The sequence below is a fragment of the Syngnathoides biaculeatus genome, chromosome 13 (assembly GCF_019802595.1).
Source record: "Syngnathoides biaculeatus isolate LvHL_M chromosome 13, ASM1980259v1, whole genome shotgun sequence".
NCBI classification, from domain to species: Eukaryota; Metazoa; Chordata; class Actinopteri; order Syngnathiformes; family Syngnathidae; genus Syngnathoides; species Syngnathoides biaculeatus.
This window is the reverse complement of record NC_084652.1, coordinates 23617335-23641686: the sequence shown is the minus strand read 5'-3', so window position 1 is coordinate 23641686 and position 24352 is coordinate 23617335. Positions and strand designations below refer to the sequence as shown.

Genomic DNA, 24352 nt, shown 5'->3' with positions numbered 1-24352 from the left:
TACTTATCTCAGACACAGAAAGAATTGAGAAGGTGAGCTACATGGTGAAGAAACTACACTGGGAACCATTAGCCATTTTGGTTACATTTTCAGAATATTTGTTATTGCTATATGTCAAACAAGTTGCCACTAGGTATAGTATATTCTTCATCAGATGTATTATGTAGGACTAGATGTGAATATCCTTCTATTTATGTATAGTTCAGCTCCAATGAGGCTCTGTGGGATGTTCAAATAAGTGATGGCACCTTACGGGTTATCAAGTTGGCTTCTGTCCGTCATCAAGTGTTTCGTCAATAGGCCCACGACACTCTCGAGAGGGTTCAGCAGTAAATCCGAGCATCCCAGGTTCACTCCCTAAGTGCCACCAATTCTCCTGAAAGCCCAATTGGGGTCTTTCCTCTTTATCCACAACCACTGGCTGGGCTTTTCCGCCACCTTGGAGAGATCTCTGTTTCCCTGCTGATGGGCCTTCCCTTGGACTCCCATCTCTCTGAGTAGCCTGGAATTGAGGAGGCTATAAACCCTCTGCAGCCAACTTCCACCGGGCGTACCTCTGCTCTCCACCCTTGCTGTTGCACTTTGGCCGCAAGTCCTGCATACCTCAGCCGCTTCCGCTCATAATCCTCCTTGACTGGCCCCTCCCAGGGCACTGTGAGCGCGATGATGTAGACGAGCTTGAGAGAGGGAGACCAAAGCACTAGATCTGGTCGTAGGGTGGTAGTTGCATTCTCAGCTGGAAAGCAGAGCTTCTTGTCCAGGTCTGCCAGCAGCTTCCAGTCTCGTCCACTGCCCATTTGTCCGCTGTTTGTTGGTTTTTTGGTGTGGCCAGTTTGACTCTCCCCCTCCCGAACAAACAGCCTTTGTTGCCAGAAAGCTGACAAATGTGGGAGGGTGTTCACCCTCATCCGCTAGTTCTCCAGAACACCAGCAAGACACTTAAGCACTTAAAAAAACTTATCAAAACTTAAAAAAAAATAAGACCCAGCATTCATGATATACACACTCTTACACTGTGCAATTCGGCAATTCGTTGTTATTAATGGATATTAATTGGTATAAATGATATATTCGATAACTACTGTACGACAAAATCTTATATTAGTCTCACAACAAGCTGAATAAAAACAACATTGAAACATATCAATAACCTAAACGTCCCTCACTTAGAAACGAAAGTGTCTTTAGACACCTCGTGAACCCTTGAAGAATTTAATACGGTCTTAAAAGATATACGAACAGGTAGAGCTTCAGGCATTGATGGATTTTCCACAGTTTTAGAAGCATTTAGGTCTATTCCTGAAGCACTATATTTCAGAATGGTGACACAGACAGAAGGACCAATTCGAACACATTTGAACACAGCTGCAATCAAACTACTACTGAAACCGTGAAAGACCCCACTGTTCCAGCTAAATATCAACCACTGTTGCTCAGTAATATAGAAATCAAAATCATTTCAAAGGCTTCAGTCAACACACTACAAAAAATATTTAAGTGATAATTTAGTGTTCCTAAATTGTTTTCATTACAGGTCTGAGCTCCACAATCATCAGGCGACTGATAAACCTAGTAAGGATGTCTTAATATAATAATCTAATGGCCCCGTCACACCATGACGTTCTGGTCAGCATTCTATAGCGTTTGAAGAAACGTTGGTAGTCGCCCATGGTCACCGGGATAGGTCTAGAAGAGCGTTGTTTGAACGCTAGTGAACGACAATGATCGCTGGGAATCAGTGGAGAATGCCGGTCCGGAAAAAAAAGTTTTGAACATGCACAAAAGTTCTCACCGAGACCAGCGTTCATCAACGTTTAATTTTAAACGCTGCAGAACGTTCAAGAACGTCCATGGAACGTTTTACCAAGGTTCACCGAGCGTTGCACGCTTTTGGCTATCATTAGTCAGTCGTAACTCGAGCTTTACTTGATTGTTACTTAATCGTTTGCTTTGCAGTGAAGGACTCACTGGCGACCTGTCAACGACCATTGAACAATCCCCTAGCGCACACAGCGTGTAACTCATGGGAAATGAACGTCGTTTAGCGTCCATTGAGCATCATTCGAGCGTTTCCCGAACTTCCATGTATATGGGTATGTAAACGGATGCTTTGTAAGCAAGGTGCATTTAATATTAAGCTACAGTAGAGAGCACCTACTATTGAAGATCCAGAAAGCAGCAGTTAGTTTTCGCGGAAAAACCCCACAAGACTATCCATAACAGCCAGGATCCTGCAATCCTTTCTCTGCTTCTTTTGTCTCTTTGTCGGACCGTCCTCACTGGGGTTTGCAAGGTGTTTAGGGTCCCCAGGGGGTGTCACATGGTGCGAGACTTCGCGGACGTGCTCTTCCTCCTGTTTTTCCTCCAAACACATTGCTCATGATAAAAGAGGCTTAACTTTCTTACTAGCAGTGCTAGTTGCTGAAGTTCGCGCCCTAACTTTTTTTCTTCTCGGTGGCATGATGCTCACTGTTCTAACTCACAACAACAGCTCAAGTGACTATGAACTTTCCAACGTTTTAGTGCTGGTTCCATTGTAAAAATTACACGCCAGCAAAACGCTTTTCTGTCGTTATTCACCCATTTGGTCACACGCTCAACACGCTCGTCTTACGTTGACAAATCGCTCGTCGCGCCCCAATGACACATTTGCACACGCTAATGGTTTTTAGGGGTATCTTATTTTGTCGCTCTTACACACTTTTCGTGCATTAGACACAAGTCATGCGTTAGACACACGTTAATCACACGCTAGATGCGTCATCTGCGTTTGAGAACGCTGAAAAATAGAACGATTGAAATGTTCAGAGGACGTTGACCAGAATGTCATGGTGTGACGGAGCCTTAAACAAAGTAATGTTGTCACTAAAAAGCTTTTGAATAAGATAAATTGTCTTTTCTTTTTGCAGTACTTCACAAAGTTGGCTTCAGTGTTTCAACTGTTCAGTGGATCCCAACATGATACCACTCACCCAGAGCAACAATCACCACAAATTGGGTCACATCACAAAGTTTCAATTTACAAAGAGGAACCAGAAAAGGATGGCCACTCTCACCCTTACTATTCGTGCTATTTTTCGAACCATAGTAGGGCAACACTAGTATTCAAGGTATCTCCTGTGTTGGAACACAAAATAAATCTATACGTGGATGATATTTTTTCATTTACAAGCATTCAAGTCTTCACTTCAAAAAGTTTCTAACCTCAATAAGATATTTTTGGAATGATCAGAATACGCTCTCAGTTGGTCAAAATAAATAATACTCTCTAGAACAACTAAATTCAGGGAATTCTGCAGATTAAAATCCAAACATTTCTCTTTTAGCAGGGACTATTAAAAATATAGGCATTAATAGCCCTGTTAAATTTACATTGTTAAATAATAGTCATTTACCATTACTGGGAAAAAAAAATGTGAATGTTGGAACAACCCACCCATCTCACATCTAGAATGTATAGCGACTGGAAAAATTGAAAGGCTACCTTAAATTAACTTTACTTTCAATTATCCAATGCTATATCGGTCCCAAATGCTGGACTCTGACATTTTAAAATTTTACTCTATAATAAGAAAAATAAAATTAGCATATCTACCCTTCAGTGAAGTAAAATACAAGATGAACTTGACGCGCCCAACTTCAAACACTATTTCTTAGCTAGCCAAATACAACGCCTCATTAAATGGTTCCGTCTAAATGTTGAACATCAATCTTGCCCGGAATTAGAACAGATTGACTGTCTGGGCACACTTTGCTTGAGGGGAAGAGTAGCTTTATTGTTCTCGCCACCCTTCTCAGGTGTGCAATGAGACAAGGGAGTTAACCCCAAGGATGACCCCAGCCCCAGAGAAGATGTCTCCCAAGACAAGAGCATACATTTTTTTTTGGCCTCACAGTTCTGAAGACTAGGGCTCAAATCCCTGCCCCGCCTGTGTGGAGTTTGCGTGTTCTCCCCGTACCTGTGTGGGTTTTCTCTGGGCACTGCGGATTCCTACCGCATCGCAAAAACATGCATTAATTGGAAACTCTAAATTGCCCCTCGGTGTGATTGTGAGTGCAACTGTTTTCTGTCTTTATGTGCCCTGCAATTGGGTGGCAACCACTTCAGGGAGTAACCTCATTCCAGCCCGATGACTGCTGGGATTGGCTCCTCCCCTCGACCCTTGTGAGGATAAGGATTTCAGATAATGGATGGATAATTACTGGCCTGTAGTCTTGGTCCCCTGTAGGGGTCGATTTTTCTCATTATCATGTAGGTGTGTGACATTTACAATAAATCAGACTGAGCAAAGGTATGTGTGTGAGGAGTGAATGATGTCCACGTGTATGATTTGGCTCTTTGCCCTAACACAGTAAATATTTTTCTGAAAAGGTTTTCCACACGGTTCACAAGTCTCTGTGGGGATTTTTTGACCATTCTACCAAAAGCACATTTGTGAGGAAAACAGTCATGAGAAGGAGTCCCAAATGTGTTCTGTCAGGTTGGGATCAGGACTCTTTGTAGGCCAGTCAAGTTCATTCATACAAGACTCAGTCATGTTTATGTAGACATTGCTTTGTGCAATGGTGCACAGTTATGTCAGAACAGGAATGGGCCATCCACAAACTGTTCCCACAAAGTTTGGAACAATAAATTGTCCAAAAGCTCTTGGTATGGTGAATCCTTCAGAGTCCTTTCATTGTAACTTAAGGAGCCAATATTTTGCATTACTGTATCCCATGCGGTAGCACGGTGGCGCAGCTATAAAGCATTGGCAGTTCTGAGGACCCAGGTTCAATCCTGGCCCCACCTATGTTGAGTTTTCATGTTCTCCCCGTGCCTGTGTGGGTTTTCTCTGGGCACTCTGGTTTTCTCCCACATCCCAAAAACATGCAACGTTAACTGGACACTTTAAATTGCCCCTAGGTGTGGTTATGAGTGTGACCACTGTCTGTCTCCATGTGCCCTACAATTGGCTGGCAACCAGTTCAGGGTGTACCCCGCCTCCTGCTCGATGACAGCTGGTATTAGCTCCAGCAGTCCCGCGACCCTTGTGAGGATAAGCAGCTAAGAAAAGGGATGGATGGATGGATGGATGGATGATGGATGGATGGATGTTCCAACTTTGTGGGAACATTTCTTCCTATTCTGTGGATGAGAGAGTTTTGTATTGATGAATTTGACTGGCCTTAACAATGTCCTGACCCCAACAGAATAGAACATCTTTGAGATTAAGGACAGCAGAGATTGAGAACCTGGTTTTATCATCTTCAGCGTAACATCAGTAATCAGTGCGTAACCTCACAAATGCATTTTTGGAAGAACATTAAATGGTGTCCCCAAACCCACTCCTAAACCTTGTGGACAGCCTTCCCAGAACACTTGAAGCTGTTGTAGCTTCAAATGTGGACTGAAGTCATATTGAACCCGATTAGATTAGGAATTAGACATCACTTGAATTAATATCTCGGTCAAGGCAGGTAAGCGTAAATGTTTGGCAATAAAATATATCTAAAATAGGCCTACAAAATTAGGTTATTTTTTATTTAAATTCTCAAAGATTTTGTCACAATTATAGTCTCAATACTCATTTGTTCATTATTTTTCACAATTGTCTTGATCCTGCCGCTCCCGCACGAAATGTGCGGGTGCCCGCGCGGGTGCGCTGATTGGGAGCTGCACACCTGCGCCTCATGCAGCCTGATTATGCTGTGGATTTATATGACCCCGATGACAACTGGCCGGCGCCAGTTCGTTGATCTTCATGTCCCATTCGTGTGCTCCGGTATCCCTGATCGAACCTGTGTGTACCGACCTTCGCCCGTTCTCCGACCACCCTTGTAAGCCTGACTCCTATGATACTTCTGCCTGCTTTGATTGTTCCCCTGTGTACCGACTCCTGCCTGCCCGCTCACCTGCTCTCTTCGCCCGACGTCCCAACTACCGCTGCTGCACCGGACTGCCTGCTCGATCCCCGACCTCGGCATATAATAAACGTTTCTCCGTGAACTACCTGGCATCGTCCGAGTCCTGCATTTGGGTCCTACTCTCGTTCCGATGGGACGTGACAACAATTACTGATAAAGAAAATTGTAGGCAGCAATGTTACAATATATATTGCTGTTTGGATATAAAAACTAAAACAAAACAATCCCACATGACTCACAAAAGTCAAATGATAAATGCAGTTGGGAATGAAAACAAACAACAATTGCAGTTTTACCATTCATTAGTCTTCCACATTGGCTGTTAAAGGTCAAGTGTCGACAAACGGATGATTTTTGGTATATTATTAATGAAAAACCCACAGCCAATATGGTCCCATGTGTTTTTTCCACAACAAAACATGATTTTGACGTATACAACTTTTTCTAACTCCCGCCATGAAAATAATCTCAGGGATTTGTTTTCGAGAAGAAGCAGGAAGTGATGTAAAGGACAGCGGCACACCCTCGTGGACTCGTGTGTTTCCATTAGTTTTACCTCCGGGAAGGTAGCTTGTTGTTCCTTCGTGTTAGCCAAAATGCCGACTCATTGCATTGCTGGACATTGCCTGAAGACTCGGGAGAATGGAATTACCCTTCATAAATTTGAAGGAGACCCTGTTCGTTGTGAAAAATGGATTACACTTGTGCAGAGGACGAGAGCTTCGTGGGTTCCAAATAACAGGTAGGGGTCTATACAGCTCAAAAAATATATATATTTTTGGGGCGGACCACGTAATCGGTCTTTCTCACAACGCAGCAAAAGATCCGCATATGAAATGCGTTGATGTGCGCATACAGCTACGAAGAAAAATGATAGTTTGGGGCGGACCACGTAATCGGTCTCTCATAACGCAACAAAAGATCCGCATATGAAATGTGTCGATATGCGCGTCACCCAGCCAACAATGTCTCGATAGTGTTCATTGCGTACTGCGGCGACTTTGAACATACCCCTAAAAGCAACATAGCTCGGCTCCACCTCCTCCTTATATGCCACCATGGGCGGCGAAACTCAGCCACACCGGCTGAGGCGTCGCGTTCGGTGGTCACAATTTCTGCGAAGGTTGCGCATTGGGCTTTGCGACGGGGGCGGCTCTGAAGAACCCAGCCGAGAATGCGTTACTCAGTCGCGTGCGCGCATAAAGCGCCCCGGCTCGACTGCGAGCACCCCCCTAAAGTCTCTGTCATAAGCCACACCAGCCGGCTGCGATGAGCCGCGATGACTCATCTCCGCCGCGGGAGTGGATCAGACAGGATGCGGTTTGGCCGTGATCAGATATCATCTGAATATGGCTCGAAACAATAGTGTAATATTGCCCTGAGGGCTCGAAACAATACTGTAATATTGCCCCGGTAACTTCACTCGGTTGTGTGGTGTTGTTCTTTTCGAAAAGAGCTTCGGTGTCAAAAGGGGCGTCGGAAAAATGCGAATATCTCTGTTGTTCGGCTTCCATAGTAGCAGGCACTTCGCTTTTCAACGGTGGAAGTGACGATGAGGTCAAGGACAGAGGACGCGACTAATATGGCGACCACTTGGATGTCAAGGGACACTCAATTGCGCAACTTTGTGCATGGATGACGCGCTCTCCGCTCACTTTTTTTTTGTATAAACATTGAAGTGAATACTGTTGTCTGTATTTTTCATTACAATATCTATTGTAGAATGTTTATAGGGATGTCAGTTCCACATTAAACTTGGATTGATTTTGGACATTGGACATTTTTATGTATTGGCTGATTCATAAGTTTTAATTTCCAAACTACTATTTTATGTGCCGACTCACATTTTTTCCATTTTTTTCTTCTTTTAGTGCCACAGAATGTTCTACATGAACCTGAAAGTTAATCAAAAATTTATACCATTTGAATGCGTCTCAAATCATTGCTGGAGTTGCTTATGTAAACTTCCCCAAAAAGGCAAATATAGAATGAGATACATTTGCTGGTATGATGCTATTAATGTAATTGCAATGATATTGCAATTGCTCGTGGAGCATGTAGATGAGGTGGTGTACCCAGCCTCATCTGCTGTGTCCTGCCCGTCATTTAGATGTAAATCCACTGAAAGATAGGAGGCGAGACCTTGAGTTGGAGAAGCTTGGAGGAGAGGACTTTGGGGTTGATGATGTCGAACAGAATTGAATTCCACAATTGGGATTTTCGTGGAGGTCCCCGTGTCATGGAAGTGTTCTGGGATGAAGTGCAGCCCCATATTAACTACATCATCCACAGACTTGTTTGTTGTGTAGGAAAAATTGCAGATATGCCAGCACGTGACCTGTGAGACTCTTCAGGTGGTCCAGCACACTTTATGACCACAGATGTCAGGGCGACAGGCCTGGAGTCATTCAGACCCGAGACTGCACAATTCTTGGGGAATTGGATGATGGTGTAGCATTTGAAAAAGGATGGTATTTCACACTGTTCCAGAGATCGAATAAAGATCTGTGTGAAGACTGGAATGAGCTGGACCACACAGACTTTTGGGGTGTGAATGTGTGGGGGACTTTTTTTCAAATCTGCAGTAGAAGCTGTTCAAGTTTTTAGATAGGGTCTTATCGTTCTCTGCTTGGGGGGACTTTATTAACTACTGTTAATATTTTTCAAAACAAATCTCAGATTTTTCACAAGATTGGCAACAGCAATCCATCCATCCCTTTTCTGAAGCACTTACCCTCACTAGGTTTGCAGGTTTAATGGTGCCTATCACATCTAACTTTGTGTGAGAAGCAGGGTACCGCCTGAACTGTTTACCAGCCAATCAATTGGCACAAACTATACTGGATATACAAAACAAGATTCACGCTCATATTCCCACCTAAGGGCAATTTAGTCTTCAGTTTACCTAATGTGCCTGATTTGGGAATCTGGGAGAAAACTGGAGTACCCAGAGAAATCTCACAGAGCCACAGGGAGATACTCCAAATTCGTCACAGGAAGCCCAGATTTTGAATCTAGGACCTCAGAACTATGAGGCGAATGTGCTCACCTGTAATTCACCATAGCACATCCAGCGACAAAGTAGTCAATATATGTGTATATTTTTATAATATGATATTTGCACCAAAACCGGGAGGACTTTGAAATCGTTGTTACTTATAGCTAATTAAACCATGCATATAGCGTTATGGGACAAAAAAAAAAAAAAAATAGAACATTGAAATAAAATCCATTTATTTCAATATTTTTTCAAAAAGTGAAACTTATTAGTTATATCAGTGTCCCATGCACAAAGTGAAGTATTTCAAGCATTTATGTGTTTCAACTTTGGTCATTATTGCAGAAAGACAAAAAAAATAAATAAAAAAAAATTAGAATATCATGACAGAGTTAATCATTATGACTCCATGCGTCCTTATCTTGCCAGCACATTACCGCAAAATGCCTGTTTCCTCATCCTTCAAATGGTCTTAATCTGGTTTAGTAGGCTTCAGAATGATGGGGAAAACTCCTGACTTGACGGTTGTTCAGAAAACCATCAGTGACATATTTCATAATGAAAAGAATGTCTCCAAAAAATGGCAAAATAAATAAGTACTATGTGGCCCGTGACAAAATGGTTTTGACACCCCTGCTTTCCATGAACAGGATTTTTGGGGCCAATCACAGATCAGTGAGTTTAAAAAAAATTATGACTGATGGAGCAATGGGGATTTTGAAAATATCTTGTTTAATTACTGTATATACCCGTGTACTTAATTGCTAAAAATATCCATTCATTCATCCATCCATCCATCCATTTTCTTAGCCACTTATTCTCACAAGGGTCACGGAAGCCTATCCCAGCTGTCAACGGGCAAGAGGCAGGGTGTGCCCTGAACTGGTTGCCAGCATATTACAAGGCACATCGAGATACCCGCACTCACAATCAAACCTAGGAGGAATTTGGAGTTTCCAATTAATGCATGTTTTTGGGATATGGGAGGAAACCAGAGTGCCCGGAGAAAACCCACACAGGCCAGAGGAACCAGTGGTGATGAACGGGTTGAACGGAGCCTGCTCACATGGAAGGTGGGGTGGACCCTCATAGACTTGGGGAGCTTTAATAAGATGGCGACAGGGTTGATGACCTTGCTGACGGGGAATGGACCAACGAACTTGGGAGCAAGCTTGCATGATTCCGTCCGCAGTGGAAGATCCTTTGTGGACAATCACACGCGTTGTCCCACCTTGAATGCAGATGGCCTTCTCCTCTTGAGATCCACTGCGGACTTGTAGGAGCTGCCCATGCGCACCAGCGTCTTGCGAGCTCCTTCCCAGGTCCGCTTGCAGTGTCTCACCACCACCAGAGCGGATGGCACCACGAAGTCTGTGGCCACCGATGGAAACAGAGAGGGAGGATAACTGTGCACTACATGGAAAGGAGCCATACCTGTGGAGGTGGAGGGCAGGGAGTTGTGAGCATACTCCACCCATCCGAAGTGCTGGCTCCATGTGCTGTGGTCATGAGATGCCAAGCAGCGCAGGCCGGTCTCCAGGACTTGGTTAATCCTCTCACTCTGGCCGTTGGACGCCAGGTGATGCCCTGACGTCAGGCTCGCCATAGCCCCGGTGAGGGTGCATAACTCCTTCCAAAAACGGGAAACGAACTGTGGTCCCCTGTCTGAGACGATGTCCACTGGCAGCCTGTGGTAGCGGACGACCTCGTCCAGCAGCAGCTGGGTCGTTTGCTTAGCGGACGGGATCTTCGAGGCCAGCACAAGATGGACCATCTTGGAGAAACGGTCGACGACGGAGATCACCACCGTGTTCCCCTGGGAAGTAGGTAGCCCAGTGACGAAATGCACGGAGGTATGTGACCAGGGACGCGAGGGGATCGGCAGTAGCTGCAACTCCCCCATTGGTCTTAGGCGGGAAGTCTTGTTGGCCATGCATACCGAGCAGGTGTTGACGTAATGCTTCACGTACCTACCCAGGTTTGGCCACCAGAACCACTGCTCGACGACAGAGCGTGTCTTGGTCATGCCCGGGTGGCAGACAGTCTTGTTAGTGTGAGCCCAGTCAATGACGTCCCCTGTAGTGACGGGACAATGAACAAGCGGCCGGGGGGACATCCGGCTGGACCTGGAGTGTTCCTCAAGGCCTCCTTCACCCGTGTCTCAATCTCCCAAGCAAACCCGAACACGAAACAGGCCTCCGGAAGGATTGCGACACTCATAGGCTCCATGCGGTCCCCCTCGTGGATCCACGAGAGAGCATCCGGGTTGCCGTTCTTCGAGCCTGGATGGAAGGACAGGGTGAATCGGAACCGCGTAAAAAACAGTGTCCACCTGGCTTGGCGGGCATTCAGCCTCTTCGCGGTCTTCAGGTAATCCAGATTTTTATGGTCGGTGAGGACCACAAACAGCACTTGTGACCCTTCCAACCAATGTCTCCACTCCTCCATAGCTGTCTTGACCGCCAGCAGCTCACGATCCCCTACGTCGTAGTTCCACTCGGCCAGGGTCAGTCTCTTCGAAAGGAAGGCGCAGGGGTGAATCATTCCATCCTTCGCCCACCTCTGGGAGAGGACCGCTCCTATTCCAGAATCTGAAGCGTCCACCTCGACCACAAACTGACGTTCCAGGTCCGGCATTATGAGGATCGGTGCGGTGGTAAAACTTGCCTTGAGCCCGTCGAAGGCCTCCTGACAGATCCTGGTCCACTCGAAGGTGTTGCGGGGAGATGTGAGAGCATGCAGAGGGGCAGCAATGGAGCTGAAGTTCCGGATGAACTTATGATAGAAATTGCGAACCTGATGAACCTCTGCACGTCCTTCCGACAAGAGGGAGTGGGCCATTGAAGAACTGCATCGATCTTCCCGGAATCCGTACGAATCTGTCCCTCCGCCAGGATAAACCGCAGGAATGAAACGGAAGTTTGGTGGAACTCGCACTTCTCCACGTTCACGTACAGCTGATGTTGCAGCAGCTGTTGAAGCACCTAGGAGGAAATCAGGATGTCATCGAGGTATATGAAAACGTTTTTATTCAGTTTCTCCCGCACCACATCATTAATAAAGTTCTGGAATACAGCTGGTGCGTTCGTCAACCCAAACGGCATCACTAAGTACTCGTAATGTCCTGTGGGGGTATTGAATGCCGTCTTCCATTCATCCTTCTCCCGGATGCGTACCAAAAGGTACGCACTCCGTAAGTCCAGCTTAGTGAAGATCCGGGCCCCCTGAAGTAGTTTGAAAGCGGTCGTGATCAAGGGAAGAAGGTACCTATTCTTTATGGTGATGTCGTTGAGCCATAGAGGTATAGTCGATGCAGGGCCGTGGTGAGGTGTCCTTCTTCTTCACGAAGAAAAAGCCTGCTCCAGCCAGTGAGGAAGACGGTTGGTTGAGGCCTGCCGCCAACAATTCCTCGTCGTATTTTTTCACGGCCTGGTGCTCCGGTCCTGTCAAAGAAAACAGCCTCCCTCGAGGGGGTGAGCTGCTGGGTAGGAGCTCAATGGCACAATCGTACGGGTGGTGTGGTGGCAGGGATCTAACTTTTTCCTCCCAAAAGACCTCCTGGAGGTCCAGAAAACAGGATTGCACCGCAGGTAGCTCCGGTACGGTACCTGGCTCTTCTATTTCAATGGGCGCAACTTGAATCCTCCCGTCCTCATGAGTCCCGAAACACCCCTTTCCCCACGCCCTCATTTGGCCCGTGGTCCAGTCAATATGCGGGTTGTGCTCCTTGAGCCATGGACTACCCAGAATGATATCGCTGCTCCGCAAGTTGAACACGTGGAAGCTAATTCTCTCCGTGTGAGCGACTGGAAACACCATTCTTAAGGTTTGCATGCGGAGCGCCGCCGGAAAGAGGAATTTACCATTTGCCGCGTAAACGTTGCGGAACTGCTGCGTCTGAAACGTTGCCGCGCCCAACGCCTCGACCACGCGGAGGTTGATTAAATTTGCGTCAGAGCCTGAGTCGATGAACGCTGTGACGGAACACGTACGGCCCTCTGCCTCTGCTGTCCAGGACCGACACATTTCCGAGTTGCGACTCCACTCCGCCGTGGCCGACGCCTCTGCTCTCCCCGTCATGTGGGAGATGACAAAGGTGATCCGTGAGCGGTCCGTCTGGAAGGCGGATGACTGTAGCTCTCAGTGGAGATCACACTGAGTGAGGAAGGGTCTTTTTGTTCCCTGAGTCGGCAGACAAACGTTCGGGTCGAGAGAGAGGTGTTACTCCGATATGCTAAATCTCCACAGCGGGCGGTGTTGCCAGAGTGAGCTGGACCGATGTAGCAGCCGGAATGGCCGCCACCGGAGTGGCAGTAGCAGCGCTAGCCTGAGAGGCTAGCCACAGCTCCAGTCGGGTACAGAACTCGAGGAGACTCTGGTTTGTTACCTGGAGGGCAGCCTCCTGCTCAGCCAGGCATCTGCCCTGGAATTTTAATGAGCGGCGGATGGCTTCAAAGTCGGCTGGATCCATGTCTTGGCCAGATCGTTCTGTCATAATCAGGACTTGTGGACGGGCCCAAATGCACGACTCGTGCGACAGGCAAGTAGTAAGGAGAAAGTCTTTATTCGTTCCAGAGTTGGTAACCGGGGAGTCAGTCACCACAAACAGCAGGAACAGTAGCCACCGACTTACAGGGTAGGTCGGGAGACAGCCGTTGGTCGGTACACAGGGGGTTGGTGTCAGGGATGCGGAAGTGCGGGAATGAGGGATGCGAGGCGACGATCTGGAGAAGACCAGTCATCCCCTGGGTCCTATAAGTACAGGGGTTAATCAGCGGGGATGAGGTGCAGGTGTGCGCCTCCTAATTAGCGCCAGTTTGCTGGGACCTGCCCAGCCAGGGCTGGAACGGCAGGGCCATTACACAAACTCCACAATGGCGGGCCCGGGATTGAACCAGGGTGATCTGCTGTTCTGAGTTCTAAAGGCAATTTTGCGCAGCATGGGCCAATACATCCAATTACTAAACATTTGGGAGAAATTACAGAGACTCAACAGCATTCTGTTCCTGTGAACATGCAATTTAAAGTGGCTGCTATTTGGGATCTTTGTAAATCAGGCCCATAAGTGTGGTTTAAAACTCGGGCAAATTATCTCATATTGCTATATGATGATCAGTAATAAATCATGACTACAGTTTTGGAATGTTTCCTTTTTACATGAGTGTTTTTCCATCAACTGAAATTCATGGACAAGGTCATAAAATGATATGAAAGTGAATATTTTATGAGGTTCAGAGTGGCTGTAACGGGAAGGATTGTATTCAGATTTATTGATTTATGGATTCATTCAAAGTCCAGGATTGGCACACAAGCCCAGTGTGAAGCGGTCATGAAGAGATGTACGGAGGTCAGTGAGGAACTGAAAAAAATTGCAACTGTGGGAAATGAAATGTAGTCAGGATTGTCACATTGCTGGAGCAATGGGCATAAGCCAAAACAAGGACAATGATTAACCCCTTAAAAACATTGTTACGGTCGTTCATTTTAAAAGTTTAGAAACACAAAGTTACTTGACCTAAAACTATTAAGTGATTTGTAAAATATGTGCTGAGGTCCTAACAACAGGATCCCGTGACTAGGAACTGTTTTCACCACCCTCCAACATGGAATACCTCGGGATGAATCAGTCACAATCAGTTCCACAGTATTATCCTCAAGTGTACCATCAGAACAAAATAAAACCTTATTTATCAAACCAAGTGCAGTACTAATTCACATAATGTATCTTCACGAGGTGCATTCAGTGGCATTGTCTTTTAGTAAACAGACAACCAGCAGCAATGTATTCTGCAAAGACAAGTGACGCCTAACAGATTACTGTGTTGACTGCTTAAAGCTCGCAAGACAAAATGGCATACATTATGTGCGATCATCGTTACAATGCAGAAGAGTGACATTTCCCCATCATGAAAACACATATAGCTCTGTATGATGACTTTACTACAAAAAGAAAAGGAACCAACAGAATCCAAAGCTGGTAATGTTGTTGATCATCATTTCAGACATTTGCGAAGACAATTGAGACTTTGATGGATTTATCACTATGAAAACCCAGGTGATTTGACAGATTTTCTCCACTCTTTTTACAAGAGTATATCTGACTTTAAGTTAAACGGTTTGAGAAAAAAATATCATAGTCACCCAATTTGACTTTGGAGGTTCCGTGTTTTTAGTTAGCAGTGTTGTAGTGTAGTAGTATAATATACAGTATATATAGTAGTATAGTATTTTCAGTTGGAATCAGCCCGAGCACACCTAGTGAAGAGTAGTGGTACGGAAGATGAATGAACGAATGTTGATGAGTGCTTTGGCGCAATGCAGGCAGAGAGTGGGACTGACAGATCTTCACATCACAATTTTTTTCCCAATCATGGTTAATGAATGCGAGTTTGTGTAAAATCAGGGGTCATTTATTTAAATATTGGTATTTGTATTCAACAAATCTGAGTGGGTCCATCACTATGTGGGATTTATTCCTGATTGAGAACAGATCCAGCAACAAAGTATTTCATGCAGACTTTTACGCGCTTTCAAACTTTTCTTTACCCACCACATACATGTGTATATCCAGTTGTCCAAGACAAGCTGAAGCGAATTAATAGTCCAATTTCTTATCGGCGAAAACATCGACTTCGGCATTAAATATGGGTCCTCTATGCCAAGTTTCTAATTTTTCTATGTACCTTCGTTTATTATCACCTTCAAAATTATTTACGGTATCGAACAAAACTCTGGAAGTCGTGCTATAAGACATATTTTCATTCCGTCTCAACAGAATTAACTTTCAACAATGCTTTGTCAGACTGGCAATATGGCGATGTCACGTGATTTTATGGCGTAGGTGCACGAGCTCCATACTTCTTTCTTCTTTTTCTTTTGGCTTGTCCGGTTAGGGGTCGCCACAGTGTGTCATCTTTTTCCATTTAAGCCTATCTCGTGCATCCTCCTCTCTAACACTCACTGTCCTCATCTCCTCCCTCACAACATCCATCAACCTTTTCTTTGGTCTTCCTCTCGTTCTTTTGCCTGGCAGCTCCATCCTCAGCACTCTTCCACCAACACACTCACTCTCTTGCCTCTGAACATGTCCAAAGCATCAAAGTCTGCTCTCTCTCACCTTGTCTCGAAAACGTCCAACTTTGGCTGTCACTCTAATGAGCTCATTTCTAATCTTATCCGTGTTCACACCAAGCGAGAACCACAACATCTTCATTTCTGCTACCTCAAGTTCTGCTTCTTGTTGTTTTTTCAGGGCCACCATCTCTAATCCGTACATCATGGCACGCCACACCGCTGTTTTATAAATTTTGCCCTTCATCCAGGCAGATACTATTCTGTCACATAGAACACCAGACACTTTCCGCCAACTGTTCCACCCTGCACGAGCTCTATACAATATGACTTAAACTAATTCCAAAAGCAAGCAAGTAAGCAAATTTATTTAAATAGTGCATTTCACACACGAGGTAACTCAATGTGCTTTACATGATTAAAGGCATTTGAAAACAGAAATAAAACATTTAAAACGAGGTAAAAACAATAAAAATGACAAAGCATAAAAAAGACAATTGAAACCACATACAGTGCAAGTAATATGATCAAAAAGTGGATATATTCTAAAAAGCATGAGAAAAAAGACGACAAGACCTGGATTTAAAAACATTCACACTTGGCGCTGACCTCACCTCTGTTGGCAACTTATTCCATTTGTGTGCAGCATAATAGCTAAATGCTGCTTTACCATGTTTGCTTTGGACTCTGCGCTCCACTATTTGACCTGAGTTAGTTGATCTCAGAGCTCTACCAGGTTTGTATTCTGTAAGCATTTCTTTCATATATTCAGAACTTAAATCATTTAGCGATTTATAGATCAGTAGCAGAACTTTAAAATCTATTCTAAAGCTGACTGGAAGCCAATGCAAGCACTCTAGGATTGGAGTTATATGCTCTGACGCCTTTGTCTTGGTCAGAATGCTAGCGGCAGGATTTTGAATGAGCTGCAGCTGTTTGATACTCTTTTTTTTGGGAGTCCAGTCAGAAGACCATTACAGTAGTCAAGTCTACTTGAGATAAAAACATGGATGAGGTTTTCCTGGTCTGCTTGACACATACAAGATTTAACTCTAGATATGATCTTCTGATGGTAGAAGGCAGTCTTTGTGATTGATTTGATCTGATTGTTGAAAGTCAGGTTGGAATCAATGAGAACACCAAGGTTTCAGACTTGGTCTTTGTTTTTAAAGATAGGGAATCCAGCAATTCTCTTTTCTTTATTGGCAAAAAGAATTGTCAGTTTTGCTTTGATTTGGTTGAAGAAAATTTTGGTTCATCTACTTATTTATCTGAGTTTAACTGACAAAAGGGCCTCTCAAACCTGCTTGGTGGCTGTGTTGAACATGGGGCATTGACACGTGATGGCCATGTCATGATGGTTCTGTCTATTCTTTATTGTGTGGAGTGCGAGTCAGAGAGACAGCGGCAAGGGTCTGGGGGGTAAAAAAACATGTTGTTGGAGTCTGGAACATGCTAATTTTGGTACTGTAACAGCTTCTAGTTTTTTTTTTTTTTTTTGTCAAAACGCGTGCTTTTGGCAATGCATTTGGAACTACAAAAAAACACAAATTGCAGGTTTATGAAAGTGACGTGCCGATGATGAGTACTATCAACAATGTAACCAGGACCAAGAACACTGACATTGTAAGTTTGGATGAAATGTTAAACTTGAAAATGCTTTCAGGCCTTTTTTAAATTATTTATTTACTTTAACTTTGCACTGTACTCAGCATTTTAGGCTAAGAAAAAAAACTACAAAGTCATAATTGAGTTTCTGTATCATAGGTGTGTATGGTCTCAAAATAAGGTGGAGTGGTAAAAAAGACCCCAAGTTATTTCATGAGCTAATCATTTGTTTCAATGTACATGTCCATGATTATTTCAACTTGGATCGATGAATCTTTGAGACAATCTCAATTCAACCATTAACATTCACAATTAATGCATGTTTTTGGGATGTGGGAGGAAACCAGAGTGCCCGGAGAAAACCCACACAGGCACGGGGAGAACATGCAAACTCCACACAATGGGGGTGGGAATTGAACCCCAGTCCACAGAATTGTGAGGCCAACGCTCTAACCAGTTGCACCACCGTGCCATCATTATAAAAATTAGATGGATGGAATTTGGTGATAGACCATCATCCATCATTTAACAATTTTAATGTCAAGCAACAAGTTAGTCAATTCCAGTTCTCAACCTCAGGGCTTGTGGGTTATGGTTTGGGTGAGGATTACGTACTTTCCATCTGTTCCGTGTCATTCCAAATCTCTCCAACAGAAATGATGAGTTTTCTACTTGATGAAATGAAGACAAAAAAAAATGCTCACGTTTGATGCATGGAAATGAAGTCTAATATTCAAGATTCTCGAGGTAGCAGACAATTCCATGTTTGCATTTCTCTGGGAATTGAGGAAAGTGAAGACATTTATCACCCTGTCCTCTCCTGGACAGAAATGACAACCCTGCAGCCAACCCACACTACCCCAGCAAACCAGATTTTCCCTGCTGATGCTGTTTTATTGCAGCTCCTGTGTCCAGACACTCTTCCATACAATTCTTTTAACTCTCTCTCTGTTTCCTGTGTGGGTGTGTGTGCATACGTGCGTGTGTGTGTGTGTGGTGTGTGTGTGTGTGTGTGTGTGTGTATAAGTGTAAAGGACGAGAGCTTTGTGGTTTCCAAATGACAGCTGGTGTGTGTAGACCTATTAAAAAAAAATAATAGATAGGGGGGACAATGGTGGCGTTCTTCCTTGCCGCCAATGGCGGCGGCGTTGTTCATCGTCGATGGCGTCAGCGTTGTTCACCCATCTGTTGCTGTCTGTTGTAAGTTAGAAGTGATCCGCATATCAACTAAATATGGCTCGACACGATAGGGTAATATTGCCCCGGTCACTTCACTCGACTGTGAGATGTTCTCTTCTTCGAAAAGCGCTTTCATGTCAGAAGGGGCATCGGTAAAATCCGAAAATCTCTGTTGTTCCTCTCCCATAGCAGATGCTACTCCGTGTTTTAAATGGCGAATGTCCCAGTGTTACGTCTGCTGATGACGTTGCAGGCAATATGGCTACCACTTGGATGTGGAGTGAGACTTCTGCAACTTTGCGTATGGATGACACGCTCTCCGCTCATATTTATTTTTTCGTACAGACATTGAAGTGAATAACATTATATGTATTTTTATTACAATATCTATTTTAGAATGTTCATAGGCATGTCAGTGGGTCTTTAAGAGCAGTCAAGGTATATTTAAACTGAGCTGAGTCTTTACAGGGCGATAATATGTGGCAAAATTAGCCATTCGCCTTGGAATTGTGCTGATTTCAAGTCAAATATGGAATTAATTCATAAAATGGACCATCTTTGTTGAAACATTTAGTTTTGCTTGTAGGAGGATGATTAAGAAGCTTACAGCTCTTGATTACGCATTTATAAAAATACTTATGTACATACATACCAAAATCAATCTAAATGTTTTTTGTGGTGTGATTAGATGAAATAGTTTGAAACCATTTCAGCATTTTCTGTTCATCTGTTCTATCTTGTGTTTTTCTGTGAAATAGCATCACATGCTATTCATCGTGCTTCACTTCCCTTACGGAAAATAGACATAAACAATATAGGTACATACTTATCTAATAGAGACTTTCCCAGTTTTAAAATGAAGAGTATTGTCTGAATTGTTTTTTTTTTTTTACTTTTAAGTTTTTTTTTTTTGATAGTTTAAAACATGTCAAGGAATAAAGCTATATAAGCAAGTGTCTGTCTTAAAGTTAAACAACACTTCTTTGGAATTAAAATAAATATAACACCTCTCTTTAACACATTTTAATGAAACAATGCAACAGTGTTTAAATCAGAGTGTAAATGGTAAACTGTGTTAAATATGTGTGGAAGAAAACCCTGCTGGTAAGCAAACGATACAGGTGCTACTAATCTTAGGTATGTCAGATTTGTGTCGGTGATGGGTGTCTTTATTACTCTTCCTCATTGCCTTCACCTCAATGCTCACGAACCCTTGAAGCAAGAGCTCTTTGTCAAAATTACATCCTGTAAGAGCATAAATAAAACACTTTATGTTCATGGCTGCCAGCAGTGTAATCACACCTACAGATCCACACACAGTTATGTGTTGGAGTTTGGTAAATAGCTGACAAAACGAGGTCAGAGCATTTCTTTAGAGATAGAAAGTAAGGATAATGCATCCAGAGATGGTGACAATTTCATCCATCATCTATCCATTTTACATATTGCTCATCTTGTTCAAGGTCATTCGGAATCCGGAGACACTCCCAAGTGATTAATGGTATGAGGTGATGTTAAAGTCTGGACTGATCACCTGTCCATCATAGGTATGATACATAGTTACTGTACATACAAACAATCATTGGTACTCAATTGACACAGGATAATACAGTAGCATCCGTGAGCAATTTAATTTTCAATTAATGTAGCATACGAGGCGCAGCTGTAAAGTGTTGTGCTCACAGTTCTGAGTTCCAGGGTTCAATCCCAGCTCACCTGTGTGGAGTTTGCAAGTTCTCCCCATGCCTGCGTGGGTTTTCTCCAGGCACCCCGGTTTCCTCCCACATCCCAAAAACATGCATTCAATGGAGATTCTATACTGATTAATGATTGTGTTTTTCTGAAATGGTTTATCTCTGAATTTTATTCATTCAAAACAAAAGGTGTTTTAGCAGAGAACGTCTATTTCTTTCTTAAAGGTATACTACAAATCTTTTAAGTTCTGCCTGGGTATGTAAACTTACGAGGACAAATGTAACTACAAAACATCTCCATACTTTCCATCTCTTTAGCAAATTCTGTATATCTAAATCTGTAGTCAAGAAACTACCACAGTCAGGTCACTTCTACTTGGAGGGAAGCAGAAGCATTGAGGAGCAACTACTATAATAAAATATATTTAAAAAAAAAACAAGAACTACTACTACACATGACAATAAAACAATTACAAAACAGGTTGCATGGTGAACAACTGGTCAGAGCGTTTACCTTACAGTTCTGAGGACTGGGGTTCAAATCCTGACACCACCTGTATGGAGCTTGTATGTCTCCAGGCACTCCTGTTTTTTTCCCCACATCCCATAAACATGCATTAATTGGAGATTCTAAATTGCCCTTAAATGTTATTGTGAGTGCAAATGTTGTTTGTCCCTATGTGCCCTGTGATTAGCTGGCAACCAAATCAAATGGGTGTACCTGGCCTCCTGCCCAAATACAGCTGGGATGGGTTCCAGCACTTTGGCGACCCTTGTGAGGATAAGTGAATCAGATAATGGATAGAAGAATGACAAAGCATGGCATACTACATCAACCTACATGGTTATTTGGTCTCTTTTTATACATTTGGAATTAAAGTTATTTTCTATGTTGAGGTTCTTTTAGGTCACACTGCCATCGTGTATTCGTGGGAATTCACAAGAGCTTTTCTGCTTTGTTCTTGAGAAGCTCATGCAAGTTTTTGAAATGTGAACAAGAACCCTGAAATCATATAACCCAGATATGCACTGCTACAGAGCACTTCAATGGCAAAAAAGATGAATATCACAAAGAGCGCTGTTTTCAGAAAAAGACGAGGAGTTTTTATTGGACGTCATCTCCACTTTTCTGTGACTTAAAGAAAGTACAATTTCTATATTAATAACTATATCCAGTGTTGTAGATATATCAGCCAAATAAAAAGCCTACAATGCTAAAAAAGAAGAAATGGTCATCCTGCCCATCACTGAATATGAAAGGAGGCTGCAGTCAGGCAATTTTCATATTTGGAGCCAAGGGTGAGGACATGGATCATCAAAATCTCCTGCGAGCTCATTACTCCTTCAGAAAGGCCTGGCCGTTTGCAAGATGCCAGATGGGGATTAAGACATATAACTCTGATTTCAGATCTTTCCCAATGAAATCTATTACTTTTCCTCAAAACATATCACACACTTTTAACTGAAACAGGTTTGACTCTCTCAATATGTTTTGATCTACCACTTTGGCCTCAATTACTGTTTATACAAAAAAAGATATTCAGGATGTTTTGTCATTATTAAAAAGAACTCAAAACAACCAAGTTAATTTGTATAGAAAATGTGCAATTATATTGGAATAATAGCACAGCAATTGTTCTTCAATTCCTGTAACAGCAATTAATTGTCAGCTCCTGAAATAAACTACACTTATGGAACTGTTCATACTGATACAACTACAGACCATCACATTCTTGACGCTCATCCTTATGAGGGTGGCAGGGAGTGCTGGAGCCTATCCCAGCTGTCAATGGGCAGGAGGCGGGGGAAAACCTTGAACTGGTTGCCAGCCAATCGCAGAGCACATAGAGACAAACAGCCACACTCACAATCACACCGAGGGGCAATTTAGAGTGTCCAATTAATGTTGCATGTTTTTGGAATGTGGGAGGAAACGGGAGTGCCCGGAGGAAACCCACGCAGGCACGGGGAGAACATGCAAACTCCACACAGGCGGGGCCAGGATTGAACCCGGGACCTCAGAACTGTGAGGCCACTGCTTTACCAGCTAATCCACTGTGCTGCCCCATTCTTGACATGTGTAACGAAAAGTTTTTGATTTCATTGGATGCGTCAATGTGCTTGGCAGTAGCTCATAAGTACTGTTGGGGCCTGAAGTATTCATCCAGTGAAAGTACTTCTTATAATCTTCTACTTCAAATAAAAGATGATGCAGTGGTAGCTTGGCAAACTGTCTTTAGAGAGGAAGCTCTGGATGATGCCAATGGCCGGGTATTTAATAAGCATGGTTGTAGTGTCATGTAATTTGGATAGGGATGCACAATAACTGCCCCCCCCCTCCCCCAACTCCTGATACCAATCTCATCACAATTGGGATTTTTGAGGCGGCCGGGTAGATCAGCTGGAAAGCATTAGCCTCACAGTTCTGAGGTCCCGGGTTCGATCCCCGACCCGCCTGTGTGGAGTTTGCATGTTCTCCCCGTGCCTACGTGGATTTCGTCCGGGCACTCTGGTTTCCTCCCACATCTCAAAAACATGCAACATTGATTGGAGATTCTAATTTGCCCCTAGGTGTGATTGTGACTGTCTCTTTGTCTCCATGTGCCCTGCGATTGGCTGGCAACCAGTTCAAGGTGTACCCCACCTCCTGCCCATTGACAGCTGGGATAGGCTCCAGCACTCCCTGCGACTCTTCTGAGAAAGAACGAAAATGGATGGATGGATGGATGGATGGATGGATGGATGGATGGATGGATGGATGAATTGATGAGATTTTTGAATAAGTTCCAGAGCGATGACCCTCAAACGGATGGAAAGGTCTAGTGGGGACAGCCAACTTATGCATATTAATTAAACTGGTCCTAACACAGAACATCTTTTTATTGTTACTGTAAAATAAGATTGAGATGAGATTCCATATATCAATGTACATGCAATCAATACTGTAGTGTCTCTAACCTGGTTGGTACTGCAAAACCCCCGACCGACAACTTGATAAAGTGCATTCTCCAAACCACTGAAAGGCCACCTGGCCTCTGTCAGTTAAACTAATACTAAGCTTCCCTTTGAATCTGGGTTCCTATCATCAAACACTCCTCTGATGTGCAGAACGGAAGATAGTGGCCAAACGGTCGGCAGATCCTCTGTCGATTAAACCAAGATGGGACTGATCCAGAATTAGTTTATTACTGTCTTTTTCAGGAGCAGAAATACAGCAATGAACCATTTCTTTAATATTAAAAGATGCACACAATTGCTGTGACACAGGTGATACCCAATGGCATTTGAGAGTTATTGCAATGTGGACTTCAATTCAGAGTTTTCTTTGACTGAAGACAAAATGTCTGTTTTGATATTTCAGAAACTCAGCAGAAATATTCTACATGTATGCCTTGATGTCTGTGTCACGGTGTGAGCGTTCAGCTCCACCCCCGAAATTTTGAATGTTAGTTGGAGTCATAAGAATACGAAGTTGGGAGTGTTTTAGGTCTGTAGAGTGAAGAAAATAAGTATTTGAACACCCTGCTATATTGCAAGTTCTCGCATTTAGAAATCATGGAGGGGTCTGAATTTTTCTTCGTAGGTGCATGTCCGCTGTGAGAGAAATAATTTAAAAAGAAAAATATGGAAATAACTATATATGAAATAACTATTTTAAGGATTTATTTGCGTGATACAGCACCAAATAAGATTTGAATACCTATCAGTTATAATTCTGACCCTAAAAGACCTGTTGGTCCCCCTTTAAAAGTCCACCTCCACTCCATGTATTATCCTGAATCAGATGCACCTGTGTGAGGTCGTTAGCTGCATAAAGACAGCTGTCCACCGCATACAATCATTAAGACTCAAACTTGTAACATGTCCAAGACCAAAGAGCTGTCCAAAGATACCA

The 24352-nt window shown here is 43.6% G+C and overlaps 1 protein-coding gene across 1 annotated transcript in view; it reads right to left on the bottom strand.

Annotated features, from left to right (window-relative positions):
- LOC133510384 (astrotactin-1-like) overlaps positions 1 to 24352 on the bottom strand; it is a 442032-nt gene that overhangs the window by 174005 nt on the left and 243675 nt on the right. The window lies entirely within an intron of this gene.